This window comes from Bombus huntii, chromosome 16 (genome assembly GCF_024542735.1).
Source record: "Bombus huntii isolate Logan2020A chromosome 16, iyBomHunt1.1, whole genome shotgun sequence".
NCBI classification, from domain to species: domain Eukaryota; kingdom Metazoa; phylum Arthropoda; class Insecta; order Hymenoptera; family Apidae; genus Bombus; species Bombus huntii.
Genome location: NC_066253.1, coordinates 2,328,469 through 2,346,496, shown reverse-complemented (window position 1 = coordinate 2,346,496; position 18,028 = coordinate 2,328,469). Strand labels below are relative to the sequence as shown.

At 40.3% G+C, this 18,028-nt stretch overlaps 1 protein-coding gene across 1 annotated transcript in view; it reads left to right on the top strand.

Moving 5' to 3' along the window:
- LOC126874442 (probable G-protein coupled receptor 158) overlaps nucleotides 1–18,028 on the top strand; it is a 157,329-nt gene that overhangs the window by 3,082 nt on the left and 136,219 nt on the right. The gene's annotated exons all lie outside the window — the stretch shown is intronic.

Sequence of the window (18,028 nt, the reverse complement as noted above, 5' to 3'; positions counted from 1 at the left end):
CTTCGTTGTTGGATAGACGTGCTTCTAAATCACGATCCATTAATGTGACACTATAACACATCGCACAGGAAATATATGGTGTGAGCGTGATACAGCTGTGGTTCGTGACAGGAAAGACGGCAGAAGGTGGTGAAACAACACGAGACAATGGATGACAGACTTCTAGATGACCAATAACGGAAACACACGTGTTCTATCTTTAACATCGTGCTAGGGAAAGATAATTTATTACGCTATAAACCACCTAGACATTTGCCCAAACGCGAACAGCAAACGAATCCAAATATTAGCATGGCAACTAAGTGATTGCGGATTTTATCATCAGGTTGTAACGACAAAATCCGCAATCGCTTAGTTGCCAACCCAATAGATAGGTCGGTAGTGCAGGATTGAAATTATGGTGTGACATAAGGTTCGTGTTATGGTATAGCACAGGATTCAAATTATGGCGTAGTGCAAAGTCCAAGTTATGATACAGGGTAGAGCTCAAATTACAGTCTAATATAGGGCTCAGATAAGAGATGAAATGTAGCGGAGCGTGGAGTTCAAACATCGTCAAACATTCTGAACATTTCTTTGCTATTGTAAATATTTTCAAATGGGTCAATTTCGTTAAAAAATGTAGCAACTTTATCGAGTGGCAGAACTGTGAATTAAACATTGGAATGGTTGTCGTAACGGTGACAGGGACATCTGACGGAACTTATCGCGCAGTTTTTTCGTTCTCTACAACTTAATTTCGCACCTAGGGAAACCATTGCCTGTCGCGGATATTGGAAACGTCGATTCGCCGGAACGAAGCAAAGAGTTCTGACCCAGATTTTAATGGAAGGCCGGTCCTCAGATTACTTCCGCTTCCCGTATGGACTACTTCATTGTCTGTCGAAATTGAATGATCGAACGGCAAAGAGGGAAAGAAATATACGCGATGGCGATTCCTTTTTGTTGGATGGTCTTTCCACTACGATTTCCGGCCCTCGTGGAAAATCTGATCGCCTCTTCGAGCGGGCACCAAGTTTCCTGGATTCCTTCTAACTTCGTTTTTACGGTTGTTACCCTCGGTTTGTCCACCTTAGATCACGAAGAACAATCTTTAACAATTTTTTCTTTCCACGATCTATGCAATCGAAGACACTGTAACATCTTTCGAAGTTTAGAGGTTAGGTTACGCGTAATCTCGGATTCTAGATAACTTCATTGTTACGATCGTTGGTGTCGGTTCCTCTGCGTAAGATTGTACGGAATTCTTCACTTTCTCATTTTTATCATTTACGCAATCAAAAATTTTGCGGTGTTCTTTCAAATTTTGGCGATCACGTTAATTAACAGATTCTATGCCATACTTGTTTCAGGATGTTCACGAATTTTTTTAATTACCTCTGACTTACGATAAATCGATCCAATCATATTCGACAGCGAGGACTTCACTATGCTATAGTATGCTGTACGAATTTACTAACATTATTCGTGTTAAAACTATTATCAACAACCTTACTGATAATTAATAATAATTAATAAAATGAAGTAGAGTCATATATATTAAATATGTATAACAATAATTATTAATATATATTTACCAAATTAAATTACATTTACTAAATTTAAAAAAAGAGATTGAGAACCTTCAAAGATGAAGATATAACCTATCCGATATAATGTGTCATTCCAGACACAGGAAAGATGAGAGGCGTTCACGACCGGTGTTGAAATCAAGGCGTGAAACTTGTTATAAACTCGTCGCAACGCTGTAGTCATTATATCGGCCCGACGAATTAACGGTTAAATGTTTAATTGCATCGTCTGCTGGCGTGCTAATTGCACGCGTATCGTTGCCGTATTAGCCGCAACTTTTCCACCTTCTCGGCTTAATAATCGGTTTTTCGCATCGCGTGTACATATAACGTCGTTGAAATTGCCGGATATACGGCTTGGGTCTCGTTCACTCATACTAAGACATTAATCATAAACGAAACTATATATTAATAACTATATATTATTGAAACTATAATTTGTAATTATTGAAAAGCTTTACAGCAATATAGCGTTCGTTACACGTATAAGCAATGTTCATATTTAGACGAACATTTGAAAAAATAATATAATATAAAATTGAAATTGAAATACAACATGAAAATAATAGGAAAATGATAGAAGCAGCATATAGGGAAATAATAATATTTGTTTCGATCGACTGTTTGTATAATTTAGTTGGAGCATTCTTTTGTTATAGAAAATACTTAATAATATACAACATTGCGTTATTTATTGAGTATCACGATCAATTTACCAATAATCCCCCGAAACATCAAGAAATGTAAATAAATTGCTGAAAATCAGTATATTTACATATAGCTAAATTAAAAATGCTCTGCTTGGAAATACCATGCAGATGCTTTTCAGGTCAAGCATCACTCACTAAGGTTTAAGGACAGCTTCCTTTTCACATAGAATTCAAATTCATAAGACTATCGTTCATTTCATAAAACTCTCGGATTTCTGCGAGTGCTAGAATATTTAAACGTCAAAGCTGCTCTAGTATTAAGCTGGGGACCCGCTCGAGAACTAAGCCAGCCTATATTATGGCACACTAGCTTCAGAAATATTTACTTCCATGCATATATGCGGAACCGTTTTCACTGAAAGCGAAGCTATACTGGTGGAAATGGTAGCCTATAAATATATCGCAGCAAATATTTTCAAACCTACCACAGCATAGCAGAACATAACCTAACTTTCCGATAGATCCCCAGCTTTCGTGTCGTGTCACCAGACAATGAGCAAAAACTAGACTGAACTACACTAAAATCTAGCTTCTAGCTTGGAGGATTCCCTAAAAATATATTGCGGTAAATATTTTTAAACCTACCACAGCATAGCAGAATATAACCTAACTTTCCGATAGATCCTCAGCTTTCGTATCGTATCATCAGGCAATTAGCAGAAGCTAAGTTGAGCTATACTAGGATCTAGCTTTTAGCGGAGACGGTTGCCTAGAAAGATATGGCAGTAAATATTTTTAAGCTTACAGCAGCACGGTATAACATAGCCTACCTCCCCGGTAGATCTCCAGCTTTTGTCGTATAATCCTTTGGTCACAAGTATCTGACACGAACAACGGCGTCCATCTTGTGGTTAGCTTGCGGCCAACTAGCGGTCACTTCTTCTAAAATCGTTCCTGACTGCTGTGGACGTGTGCTGGCTTCTGGCTTTCAAGTAGTTCCGTGGACAGTGTCCTCTATCCACCTGGATCAATAGTTGGGAAATAATCTGTTATCCTAAGGACTTCCTGGGGTACACTCTACGGTGATGAAATTGGAAGTTGGAAAAACTTTCACATTTGGGGAGAACAATCCTGTCACGGGGAAGATTGCTGGGATAATACCTAACGATAAAGGAAATCGACTTTTGTAGAGGGGGAAGGCACACGGGGAAAAAACGATATGAGGATATGAAAAAAGAAATTTGTAGTTATAAGGAGAACGATGCAAGGATTTGAGAGGAAAGGAATTTCACTGATAAAGGGAACAAACGTATATAATAGTAAAAACAGGAACGTTGTAGCGATAAGAGGAGCGATGTAAAGACTTCAGAAAGGAATTTTAACTCTCTGACAATAAAAAAAAAAAAAAATAAATGGCGATACATACAAACACGTGTAAAAAGAGTGAGAAAAAAAGGAGAGCCGAAAAAGAGTTTCAGCGATGAGAAGAATTTGCAACAAGGAATACTCAGCAATAAAGAGGTTAACGCACACATACACCCAAAAAGAGGAATTCAAGAAATGCAGGGAACCCTTGCAACACCCTATAGGTCGTGCACGTTATAGAACATAACCTTCATCATGTGATCGTTAATAATAATCTAGATTTGCATTGTCGAAGAACAAAGTCGCTGACCAGTGTCTGACCAATAATCTCGATAATTTCCTTGAAATACTCACGACTTAGTATACTTAGTATACTTAGACTTTAATACATTATATCGCATTTGCTTGACTTTATCAATTTTTCAAATAGGAAAAAGTTAACTAGATTGTAATTTATAGTACTGATATGTTGGTAATACCTGACATCTCGACGATAGCTGTTAACGACTAAACTCGAGTTAATTCTAGGGAAATTTTTATCCGAAGAGATTTTTGCACCTGTTTACACTAAAATCGATTTTACTCTCTCTTCAACGAAATTGCTTACGATTTACTGCTGGACGTATATTCAACGTTTCCGTGGCGTGCTAGCTGCAATTTCGAGATTCGTACTTAACATATTGTAACCGAACGGCCTCGTTTCCCGGAAAACTGGTAATGGCCGTGGAATGAAAAGCGAGTCGTTATACCAAGGAAATGGAATACATTTGTAACACAGGCTCGCACTCTGAATCGTATTTCCTCCATCTGTCAGAAATTCCTCGAGTAACCAAATTTCTGTCATTCTTTTAAAGAATTCTCCTCTTACAGCGGTTTTAGGTTACGTTTTATTAAGACAGATTGTCTTTCATAAATTTTTGAAGTTTCCAAACGTGCTGTTTTAAGGTATCTTTGACTTGAACCTAGTTTATATGGAGCTTGCCTTGCGAATTACTGCCATATTTAAACCTATATCAGTTTCGTAAGTTAAATTTGTTTTAGGTTATATTTTATTGCCACAGACTGTCTTTCATCTATCTAGCAAAAATTCAGGAATATATATGTAAGTTATAACATTTCTTTAAGCAGTTTTTCATTCAAAGTTTTAGTACAACAAATTATATTTTCCTTAATCCAAACTAAATCCAATTCGATTTAAGTTAAATTGCGTTTGAATCCATTATGATTTCACCTATTTTTCCCTATTTTCTTCGTCGTATCAGAGTATCTCTCTAACAATAATCGATAACAACATTAAAAGTTATGCTTAAATTCACTACCATTTGCCCAAATATTCCCTTTTCTCCTTCTTTTTACGAAAGGTTTCCAAACCCTTGAACGCCACTGTACCGAAGATTTTAACGTAACCTAACCTACCAACTCGAAGAAGTCATTATGGGAAACAATACACGGTGTTCAGGTTTCTGATGTGCCAAATATAATTTTAGCATCGCTGAAGTTTCCAATCTTCGGGGAAGACAACACCATAACAATACCATAAGAACGTTCTCGGTGTAAGGGTTAACTTCGACAAAGAACCGAATTTAACCTCAACGAATCATCGGACAAGTAAGACCACGCGATGAACGTGACAGGGAACGCGTTAAGCCGGATTCTTCCGAACAATTCCAGCAAGGACGTTATCCTTTTGCGTCGTCACGCAAAGCAAACGGAAACAGCCGGGTCAGGTAAACAGCGGTTTGCTCGTTTGCCGAGCGCCCTCTGCTTCCTGTTTTCTCTCTTGTCCCCATACGATGCAGTACTCGACTTATGGCCTCGAGGAGAACCAGACGTGCTTTCTGTTCTTTCTCTCTGTCGTCATTGTTGGACGTTTCGCCGTTGTACACGGGAGAACGAATTCGTGTTTGTTGCCTGGTGTTTGTCGAAACGACGACGTTTGCCGAACTCGAACTCGTTTCATCATGGAGTCTCGCTGCGACATGGAGTCTCGCTGGCTGCAACTTCAGATTGATGTTGCGTGCAAGCAAGTTCCGTTCAACGAGAGGAAACGTTCTCCCAGAAGAAGCTTTCCCCATATGGAAATTCGATTTGATGTCAGGGGAACGGTTCCTTCCCAAGTTTCGGTCAACGGGATTAGATCTTTTTGCACGTCTTGCGGAATGGCAGGTGCTGGAAATTCTGGAAGATTTTGCAGGAAATTTAAGGCCTTGACGAGGTTATTTATTGCAACGACCGAATAACAGTGCTTATGGAAACGAAAGCGAAACATTTTGTGAACTTCTTGCAATATCGTGACAAAGAGTTTTTCGTCTTTCGCCAGAGTGGAGCGAACAGTAGGATCGGATTAAGTTTCACGGATCACGACTATAGTTGGACTTAGCAACGAAACGGCTAATTACCGTCGCTATCATCGACCCGCATCGTCGATACGGTATCGCGTATCACAGTCGGTACGAAACGACTGCCACTTGCGTTCCCACAGTCTCGTGTCAAATATCCAAATTTCTCCTTGTGCCGTTGAATCGTTTCCCGTGATACTCTGGTGCATCAAAGTATTCCGACGTTTATCAGAAAATCTTGCCACGAATATATTAGGCGCGTTGTACGAAAGTTTTTGAGATTTCGTCGCCACCGTAACGGGACACGATCGTTGCGATTACGCTTGAAGTTTCCTAAACGAGAGCTCAGCTTGTTCAGAACTCTCAAACGTATCGTTCAAGCGACACTGTCGAACGCATCGATTAAGCGTTTTGGAGGAAATATGATACGTCTCACGTTACGTCGCCCTTGAAATCGTTCAGATTCTACCCGAAACATTTGTCAATACGGTGAAAAAGAACAAGCGAGAAATTTCAGGCGACGAAGTTACAACAGTTCGGTGAACTGTCCATCTAAAAATGTTCTAAACACGTTCGGATAATTTTGCGAGTAGATCTGTGGCGGCACTCGACAGCACAAATACCGCTGCTCGACACAAACAACCAACGGACGACGGTAGCGCAATGGTTAGCGCGTTAGGTTACGAACGTTCGGAACGCGGGATCGAATCCCGGCGACCGAAATCCGATTTTTTCTTCCACGATTCTAAAATAGGAAGAAAATATAGCTGTATCTATGACGTCTACAGCCACCAATCACAATCATCACGGACACGACGACATATTCACCTCAGATCTTTGCTACTATCGCCTCGCAATACTCTACAATGTATTGTACCGTTATTACCTTCAGGAATAACACAATATTCGCGGTTTCGCCTGGTGTTTGGGAGATACATTCGCGAGTCGCTGTAATTTCCTCGGTTTACTACGTGGTTGAATAAAACGAGGCTGTGCCACGGAATCGATTGGGGGGTTAGCTTTTTCGATTGGACATATTAAACAGGCCGGTTTAATGCGGTTAAACTGCGATACAATGGTTCGTTTAAACTCTTCAAACCCTCGATCCACTCGAGCTGCTCCGCTTTCGACACTTCTGACGTTACGGTTCGTTCGAAGCCGATATTACGCGGTCTACCGCTTTCCCCTACTTGCCAACTAATTGCTAATACATTCATTGAAAGTGCCTGCTCTAGCTCATTTCTCTATATACTTTCTGCTCCTAAACTCTCGGCGGTGAATAGCGAGCAGCAAACAATCGGCGAAACATTTCACGAAAATTGCTTTTGCTGGAACGTGTAGCCTCTTGGAACGCGTATAACGGCATTCTATGGAACATGCGCTGCGAAACTAGCGGCTAGCCTGCCCTATTTCCATTGTTTTAATTCTCAGTCGGTACAGTCGGGTCGCGTGCACGAGTAATAAAAAACTTTCACACCAACGTACGCTTCGACAATTTCGGATTATCCGTTCGGCGAGAAGATTCTTTTACCGGTAACAAGAGTTCTTGCGTACTACGATGATCAAAGGGAAGTTGACGATTGCCATTCTATGAGTTTCCATAATCTTGTTACGTCGTATTCTTTAATATTGGATTGGCAACTAAGTGATTGCGGATTTTGTCATTGCCACCTAATGACAAAATCCGCAATCACTTAGTTGCCAACCTAATATTTGGCGAGAAGGGAAACTGAATTTTTTTTTTTTTTGATAAACCAACATGTTCGAGATCTTTATGCAAACCAATTCAGTTGACCAAGTCGGTGAACTGCAAAATAAAAAATAAGCACGACATTATTTTTGAAATTTATTAAAAGAAAGAAAGAAAATTTTGAGAAGAAAGTGGTGGCTACTGAGCAACTCGTATTACGTCATCACGTATCTGATATCACAGCGAATATGAAACAGCGTCTATCGAGTATTATGTTTTGTTCATCGTATTTTCCTGCAATATATTCGATGTTTGAATTATTAACGAATAATTAGTATTACACGTGATATTGTTTAATATATGTGATATTCAATTCAGCATTACAAATTGTAAGCTATAAATGCGTTAATCCGAACGCGTGTATCGCCCAGACGATGAAGCATCGGTTTGAATTTCATCCGATGAAACGAAAACAAACAAGTTTCCGTGTGTTTATCGTCCCGCGTTTATTCTGCACTTGGCGTGCTACTGCAGAAGAATTCTGCCGGATAAAAAAATAAGATCTGAGAAATGAAGCGAATGTCGATGGGACGCTAATGCCTTAATAAAAAAAAAAAAAAAAAAAGAAAGAAGGAAAACATGATCCGAGAAAATTGAGTGGTAGACTATTTTCCTACCGATATCTGCCTATTAGATTGGTTATTTGTGCAACTTTCCAAGGCCAATAAAGCCAACATGGCGTAAAGAAAGGTTGGCGAAGCTTCGACCTTCTAAGCCATTGAATTTTCACCCCTTGAAAATATAATGCTGCCTTTTAGGCTACCACCGTCCTATGGAGCTTCTTGCGTGTTTGCATTTTTGCGGGAACACGAGGAAAATAATGGAAATCATAAGGAGAAATAAACACTTTTGATATATTTCACGCGTGGATGTAAAAAGTTGGAAGGAATGTTGGCACACTCGATGAAAAACATAAATTTAGCATTTGCAGAAGATTATGTAAATCTGCAAGCCGGTTCTCGTTGGTTCGTGAAAATTCGCAGCTGGTAATTTTTCGTTAAAGAATGGGCTAAGAGGAGAGCTGGAAAATTCCATGGACGTTTTAAGAGATATTACTGAAAATAATCCACGACAAACGGGAAGTATAATCCATGAAAGTATAATAATCCATTCTACCGTTATTCGTCGCTTGGCTCGGACAGAAAAAAAATGAAGAAAGTTAACGAATGGCTTCTTCGCGCCGGTTAAACGACATACAGAAGCTTAGTCGGTTTGTTATTTCAAAAAAAAAAAAAAAAAAAAATACAAAACTTAACGTTTTAACGACTTAAACGAAACGTTTTATAAAACTGTTATCATTAACCGCGGAAATTACTTCGATGTTTCCAGAAAGATTCATTTATCCGTTTTATCTCCCCTTCTGAATCATTTACAATTTACTCGAACGATTGGAAATCAAGTTCTTGTTCAATTTAAACAAAGCTTTTTCCGGATCCAAATTGTTTGACTCGCGTCTTTCGAACATAATTATGTAAGCAGATTTTCAGAAATGATAGAAAAATGTTTCGCTCGAATATATAATATTAATCCGTAATTAATTCAATTTCAAGGTATAAATTCAACGTCGATATTTAGTAAACGCCATATTTAATCACATTTAGCCTGTTAGCTAGAAAAATTTACCGAACGTCCAGTTGGACAAATGGCAAAGCACAAATTAAATAACAAAACAAAATTTAACCTGTCGCAGTTGATGACTTCTTAACGTCGCGCGGTTTCTTCGACGACTGACGAACGTATATCGAGAAACGGTAGGTGGAGGGGGAAGTAGGCGCGCGAGGCATCGTAGTACAGTGGGCAGCACTAGCTCCAGGCTTACGTACCACACGCTGCCTTAGATACTGGCAGAGGGAGGCCGTTAGGAAATCTTATTTGCAAAGTTTCGCACGTCATAGACCTCTGGAGGCTGAGGGAAGAATATACGTTGCCTAACCCTTACCGACGAGTCCTCTAACAAGCCCTGGACCAAACATTCTCCTCACCTTCCTTTCTTCCTTCTCTCTCGCTCCTACGTCGAACCCCAAATATCATTCAACATACGTCTTCCCTTCCTACACGAATTTCAGGTGCCTCGCGCAGTCGTCGAAAGACACGTGCTCACACGTCTTTTGAGATTCTATTTAAAACGCGCGTCACCTTCTTCCCAAGCGTTTCTATCGAGTTGGCAATTAAGCGATCGTGGATTTTGTCATTAACACCTGGTTGCCAACCCAATACATCGTCAGAAGGCTGTTCCTTCGCTACCATTCAGGATTTCCAGATGATTTCCTTGATTGTATCTTGAGTGCCTCTATCACAGCCTACGGCAATATCATCTTATTTATATGTGTGACTTTTCGATCAATACGCGAGCTTATCTTTATGGTTGTATCGAATATGAGGGTTGGGGAGGCTTTTACTCGCTTCAGGGATTCCTGTAGAAACCCTGCTGCCATTTTCAGTTTAGGGAACAGGAAGAAGCGAGCAGAAGCCAAATCCGGGCAGTAGGCTGGGTCCCAGGGAACCCATCAACCAAGCGTGCAACAATGGCCGCGACCCAGGAGATGTCAGACGCAAAGCGAGGGTCACGAAGTCGCAAGTGAAAACAACGTTGATCGTATGTTTTTTTTTTTTTTTTTATCCAAGACGATTGTCACGGTGAAATGAAATAGTTGCACGATCGTCTTCGCTCGAAAGATAAATCCAAGGGATCATGCGTCTCTGAACTAATTTCACTATTCTAAACCAATTTAATTAGACTAAATTGGCTATTGGAATACGCGTACTTCTTTGTTGCAAATTTCTTCGATAACGACGAATGACGCACACGTATGCGTCCTCAGGTGTCGAATTCGAGATGCTCGTGACGCACGCGTTGCGTCATTACTTACGAACACGTTAAATATATAGCTCTATCTTTTTTGTATTTTTAAACGAATTTCTATGAAAAATTCGCGTGTATACCAATCGTCGAAGAATATATATATAAAAAATAAAAATATAATGATCGTACAATAGATTTTTATTTTCTTGCTCGCGCGTTGACTATGAAGCACATTTTTATTAGTTACGTGCACTGCACTTTGTTTACACGGTCCTGCTTCCATGCAAGGTTGCAGCATATGAAATAGTCGTATTTTATTTTGTAGTTCCCCGTATTTTATCCCGTTTTTTTCTAACGTATCAGATTTCACCGAGCCCTAAAAAATATACGTTTACACGATATGCCCTGTTTAGCTGGAAACGTTGAAATATCTGGAAAAATACGAACGATGCGATAAAATATTTTGGACGAGAGTCGTGCGGTATCGAGACGCTACAACATTCTGTGCTTTCATCTATTTCATCTCGCGACGACTTCGAAGCGTCCTGCAAATGCGACAGTCAAATTTTTAAACTGATACCTCCAGCTTTTATTACGTATTCTTGTAGCTGACATTCGAACGTCTTCGAGACGCTACAAACTCGTGTCGTCTGCACCAGCCGCCACGGGGAAAAATTAAAAAAAGATAAAATCGTAAGTGTAAAAGATAATCGTCGAATATCCCAATATCTAGCATCCAAGAAACCATGAAATATTTCATTTCTCAACGATTCACAAAACCCAGTTATAAAAATTTGTATATTTAAAAAAGATACTGTTAGATTGGCAACCCACTTACTTTCCTCTGCCATTTTGTATGTATAGAAGAGACAACGTACATGTAAAAAGCGCGTATAAATACATACAGAACATGCATAAGTAACAAAGAAATAGAATTTGTATATAGAATAAATAATAACAACAATAATAGGAATATCAGAAGTAGCACAATTTGGCCCGCTGTTATCGTCACTTCGTGTCTAATTTTTAGCGAAGATTTCGTGGGAAATGGCAGTAATAATAAAAGTTAGCGTAAACTGCATAGACAGGTACGGAGTTGGGCGGAAATTAGGGAAATAACCGATACAACAGAGCCCGGTAGTTAATTGAATTCTCCGCTTTAACAACGTTTCCAGTTCGCCAGGAACACGGCACATCGAAATCAGCTGACGTCGGCATGCGCGTTGCTATACTTAGCCGCCAATAATTATCGAAATTGATTTCCTTGACACGTTAATGAGTCGAAGAAAATGGTATCTAGGTACTTTGAAGGTTGTTCGAGATTTGCCGAAGAAAACGTGACTCATTAAATGTCAGGGCGCCTATTCATAGCCAAGCACTTGGGGCTTATCTTTACGAAAGCGACGAGGGGATCGCGATAGCGACAAACAACGTTCCACGAATTTTATCGATTTGACGAGATCTCGCCACGGGAACAGCTTAATTTAACACCTGTTTGCGTCGAGTTTTATTTCAGACACCCTTTTGTCCATCGAATTTTTCAAGCTTCCCTGCCGTTTCGTCAGATATTCGCTGTCCTGTTTCGACCGTTTGAATTTTCCCGCCGAATCGTCGATCTAAATTTGATCGACTTCGGCGCAATAGTAAGTCCAATTTACCACGTGTTTAACACTATTTTAACGATACTCGAGGGTTTTCTCGTTCGATCTTTGCAATAACTGGCATTTTACGCGTAGATTTTTTGAATTTCCGCGCCCCGTTGCCGAACCGTTTTTCGTAGATTTTCACGAATCGCGTTAATTTAGCGCCCGTTCGCTTCCAATTCCGTTTGCAACATCTTGCACAAATAAATCTGATGTACCTTTGCTTCGTTTTGCGCAATATCCAGTATCTCGTATTTCGGTCGTTTAAATTTTCGCGCCAAGATGGCCGCCATCGTGCTAACAAAACTTCGTTTTCAAGAGGTTGAACCATCTTCCAGCTACACGACGAGTATTAGCATTAACTTTAGTCAATGTTAATTCCTGCGGAAAGATTTCCAGTTCGATAGGCAAAGGAATGTCAGGTATTCTCGTTTTCAGGTGAATCTTTCGGCACTCGAACGATTTCCTGTATGTCGGATTTTCTGGGAAAGTTCGCCAATTAAAAATTTGCTCGCATTAAACACGAGCAAGAGAGATTCTTCTGGCGAAAGTTTTCCACTCTGGCCCCTTGGAATTCCTCTTGAGCGTTTGAAACGCGGCTAGGGGCGATAAAAAAATAAAAAGGAAAAGAAAAGAAAAGAAAAGAAAAGAAGAAGAGATACCAAGGTGATCGTGGCGGTCGTAAAAGGGTATTTATCGTCGAACAAATTCCTTGCGCTAACTTTCGTCATTAATATTACTCGTCGATGTCTATCGTCCGCTCAACATCTTCTTTTCGCTTCTTATCTTATTCATTGCTGCATTTTCTTACGCCATTCTCGTCCAATCCCAGCAAACCGTTATAATTGATGGCCCATTTAATCATATTAATGATAATCTTCAGGTCTTCGAGGACAGGATCTTCTGCACGAGCCCTACCGTTTTCCTCGAGTGCTTTTCTTTTAGGTTAGGTTTCGTTTCCTTACGGATTTCTTACGAATGTTTAAAGCGTTTAACGAACGAACATCTATTTGGAATATTTTCTGTTGATACTTTGCTAATCTTCAGACGTTTCGTATTAACCTTCTGCACCATGAAATAAATCGTTGAAATCGAAATTTTGCCATTGTTCCAGGCAATCGTGATTTATGGGATAGGTTAGGAAGGTCAGAGTAAGGTTAGGTTAGAAACAGCACCTAGAAGCGTAGAAATTTGCGCAGCGATAAAAATTTGAAAAACTTCTTTGGCAGTGACGAACAAATAGCTGGAACACAGTGGCGTGTCCTGTTCGCCCGTTTTCCCAGTCGGTTGGCCAATCTCCCTCTCGAGTCTGCTCACATTTTACCAGACAGAACCGTTCGACCTTCGATCCGGCCGCCCTTTCGAAAAGAAGAAAAACTTGCTGAAGTATCGATTCTGCCGGCCATTGAAAAAGCAGGCCCGCCTGGGCTGCAACGAGAGACCGAGTTAGGTTGCATCGATAACGCGCGTTTTTTCTAACAATAGAATCGTCGGACACACGCAACGCCAGAAAATCTGCGCGCGGACATTTCCATCGCGGACTTTTTAATTCTTCGTAACCGAAGAAATAAGTCACCCATCGACAAGTTCAACGTGCGTTGAATGCACGAATCTGCGATAAAACAAATTCATCCTTGTTTTCAGACGTACAAGAGAATAGAGCGCTGTTCGTTAATACTTCAAGTTATTATGTTATACATAAAATAGTTATTCTGTTCTAATAAATTTTCGATTTGATAAAACAGTATTATATAGTATCGCTTTAACGGTACCGGCGTTATTATAAAAACTTCGAATGTAACTCCGATTGACGATTACAAATAACGGCGATAATGTTTTGTCCGCAGTTTGTTTACCTTTGAAGCTAGCAAACCAAAACAACGCTGGTATTGAGGTGATTTTGGCGTGGGACGCGTAGAGTGCGAAAGAAATATCCGGCGGTGTTTACTCTTTACGTACAACTCCCGATTCCAACAGCTGTTCTCTTCGTCTGATTCGTTTGTTTCCGTCGCCCCTCGATATCCCCACCACGCACGCGTTCGTTAGGCGTCCACGTTGCCACATCTCCTTCCAAATATTTGGCGAAAGGATCGTAGAGATATCGATGGCACATTACGCTTCGGTGATATACTTTGCACCGACGAAACCGTTGAAAAGCTTTGTTGTCGAGTACAGTATCCGACTACAGCGTTGCCGCTACAGTGTCCCAAGGCACGGTAATACGAGTCTCTGCCGATTCACATGTTCCGTTGACTCGTGTGCCGCTACACGCGTAATAACCGCGATATACTTACGAACTTGTACGAGCTGCGAAGCGTAACAGCGTGTCGTACAGTGTGTCACGTAAACTTAAGGGTTGGCTGATGAAATAAAATGGCCGAGTCGTAACACAACTATTAATTTTGTTTTAATTTAACTTTATTACGAATTCGGCAATCACAATGTAACACACGCTGAATTAACATAAATCACAATTCGCTCCAACCACGTTATGCGAGACTTAGCTACAACGATACGTTAAGTACGCGACTGTTACAAGGGCAGAGACCGGTATAGATATGTTGACTATTCTAAGGATACAGAATAAATGAGTCTTTCTGGCGATACCATGTCTGAGGAGGGCTAGGGGTGGGTGTGTCTAAAGACACGGGACTATCGGATTTGTCGATGACAATTTTGGTTAAGGAAGCGAGGGCAGTAGACACCGTCTCCGATTGGATAATAAGACGGTTGGTAGACCAGGAAGGGTTTTAGCCGCCTTCGCGAGAAAGTTGCTAACGGAACGTACCGGATGCGAAGAAAACCAATTTTCTAGGGTAACACGTGGTAAACGATAAACGTAAAGGGAAATCTAAGACAGGAAATACTCGCTTGGTCCGAAGGACCTTAACTATGAAAATGCCAAGACCCCTGGTGGGTACTTAAGACTATCGAGGGTACCAAGAATCTGCAGACATCCGGGTGCCATCCTGTCTGCGGTGTGTGGCCTGGTCTCTGATGTGAATTGACGTTACAAGTGCGTGCATCTACTGTTCGTACCTTATCGTTGGACGTTCACATAAGGCATAAGCGGATAGATGCTCGTCGGTGGTTACAAGCATATAATAAGAGCGTAGCTAAGGTTCAGTTCGAACGTGCAGTTAGGTCAGTTGCAGCAATTTCTCCGAACGTTGGCGAGCGACTATTACCACACGAAACAAGCTGTTGCTGGAAAATAAGGTCGCGTATGTTTGTAAATGTAAACGTAGGACTCTGTTTACCGAATTTATCGAATTTTTTCGGGGACGAACAGTTTACGTAATTGCAGTTCGTACACGAGCTCGTCAACTACTTTCCTCGTTATTATTTTTCGTTCGCACGATAGTTCGATTCAGTCGAAGCAGCGGAAGTTGGGTCACCGGGATCCTCGCTCGTCTCTCGTGTGGATTCTATAAAAAAATGATTAATTTTATAGAAAATTATGTTAATCTAGCGTTTCTAGGACAATTGTTATGAAACTTTCTCTTTCACGCGTAAACGAAATCCGTTAGCTTGGAAGGAGAATTAGCGCGAGTGCAGGTGAACGATAAAGAGGAAAATTAATTATTTGCTGTTACATTTCGCCGATGTTTCGTTTAAATTCGACACACGAGGGACGTATCGAGTCGCGGAAACGGGTTACGTGACATTTCGTTGGAATACACGCAGTTGCACCGTGATACGATATAAATGTTTTTTTGTATAATACTCTTTAATATTTTTCTCCAATGTAAATATTTTTGCAACTGGAATTTTTCCGACTCTCGTATCGTAGCGCGCACGATATTTTCATAAACGCTTTACGTAATCGCGAATATCAATTTTATGATCGCGATTAACGTTAATCGACAAAAAGCAGACTCGAACGAGCTACTAATTAACTCTGCACGTACCAATCCTTGGAAATCCAAGGGAAGAACCGCTATCAGCTGGAAATCCGAGAGGAAAAACTCCCCTTTTAATTTCACCCTACTGTTCGTTTTGCGCTGCGCTTGTCATCACGAAGAATAGAAAGAATTTCTCGGGGAATCTCTACTCGCTGATCTTTCGCGCCAATTTACATTTAGATCATTTTGAAGTTCACCTTACGCACGAAAATACTTGTTATTGTTCAACGCATATATATATATTTGAATTAAATTTAATTTCTATTATTAATAGAAAAATTCAGTTGCTTTCCAAGCTCTGGTATTTCCTAACATATAACAACAGACGTATCATAGTTGCGTTCTTATTGGATTGGGTTGGGTTGCCGTTAGGCTAAAAGAGACTGAGAGCTTTCACCGGGTGATCGTTACCTGGCAGTTGTTATCTGGAGAGTCGTGAGTGGAGAGTCGAGTAGTCGTGAGTTGACAGTCGAGTGGTGGGGAGTCGAGTTGAGTAGTTGTGATTTGACAGTCGAGTGGTGGGGAGTCGAGTTGTGAGAGTCGTGAATGGAGAGTCGAGTAGTCGTGAGTTGACAGTCGAGTGGTGGGGAGTCGAGTTGAGTAGTTGTGATTTGACAGTCGAGTGGTGGGGAGTCGAGTTGTGAGCAGTCAAGTCGTGAGTTGAGGGTTCAGTGGGAAGAGTCGGGTTGTGAGGAATCGAGAGTTGAGTTGCCGAGTTGTTATGAGTTGTAAACTATTAACTGTCACGTTAAATAACCATCGTTTCCTGTTTAATCCATTGTAAATAGATCTATCGGTCTAGACTAATATATAATATAATATAATATAATATAACATATAATAAACTTATCATATAGGACAGAAATCATTAGAAAGCCTAATTTCTAATATTTCTAAATAAATCAAAAAATCCTATAACGCTTATACTTATTTCAATATATTTTTCTATTACAAATTCATCCACACGTTCCTCTATCAGTCAATCTCAACACATCAGAATTGGAATTCGAAGGTGAATCAAAAAACGTTCTAGCTCGCGCAAACGCCGAATAAAGTTTCAAATATGATTTTCCGGGAAACGAATGGTCAAACGTTGTTCCACGTGGCGCGTGGAATTTCCCTTGCTTGTTAATAGTATCATGATTTTTGTAACATGCCGTATAAAATACGTTTCACGAACAGTGTGTGCGAGCTTTAACGAATCTCAGCCTTTTGGCCTGACCTAAATTGGTAATCATGTCACCGGTCACAAAGATTATTGTCGTATAGTAAATTAGAATTAACGGGCGCGTTGTTCAAGTTGCTTCTTGCTGCTTCATGCAACGATAATGGGACCGTAAACACTGATAATGGTCCGGAAGTTACTGACTGTTTTATGGTTAACGAGCTTCTCAAACACTTGAACCAGGAAACTCGTTTCTCGACGCGAAGCTTCCGGTCTTCCTCGACTTTCTTCCAACGATGCTCTTTGTTCCCTGCCTTTCTTTACGCTCAACCACAACGTGTTTTCTTTCCTTTCTCTTTCTTTTCTTTTTTCTTTGTTTCGATCCGAAATTGTAAATTCCACTAGCGCCACAGCGCCTAAGAGAACGCTCGTACGTCTCCGATACAAGTTAACGAAGTTGAAAGTTACCAAGTTACTTTCGATTCGAGTTTCTTACCTCGAGTCTCGATTCTACTTTTAACATGTTCCCTGGTTTTTTTTAATTACTAGGAGAATTATTGAAATATGCGTAATTTTGTGTGCTACACTAGATTATGTTCAGCTGGACAAATTGTAAAGTACAAATTAGATAATAGAAAAAAAAAAACACTAGATTAGCCGCGTAGTAGTGACACACATATATGACTATGAGTATGTGGAAGTATGTGCGTACACAGTGTCTCATAAAACAAAAGAACGCGTCTGTTCAGTTGGTAAAGAAGTGTAGTAAAGAAGATGACGAGACAAAGAGACTGCTGAGACGCGTGCAGATGTGTATCCACGAATATCTTGTACATC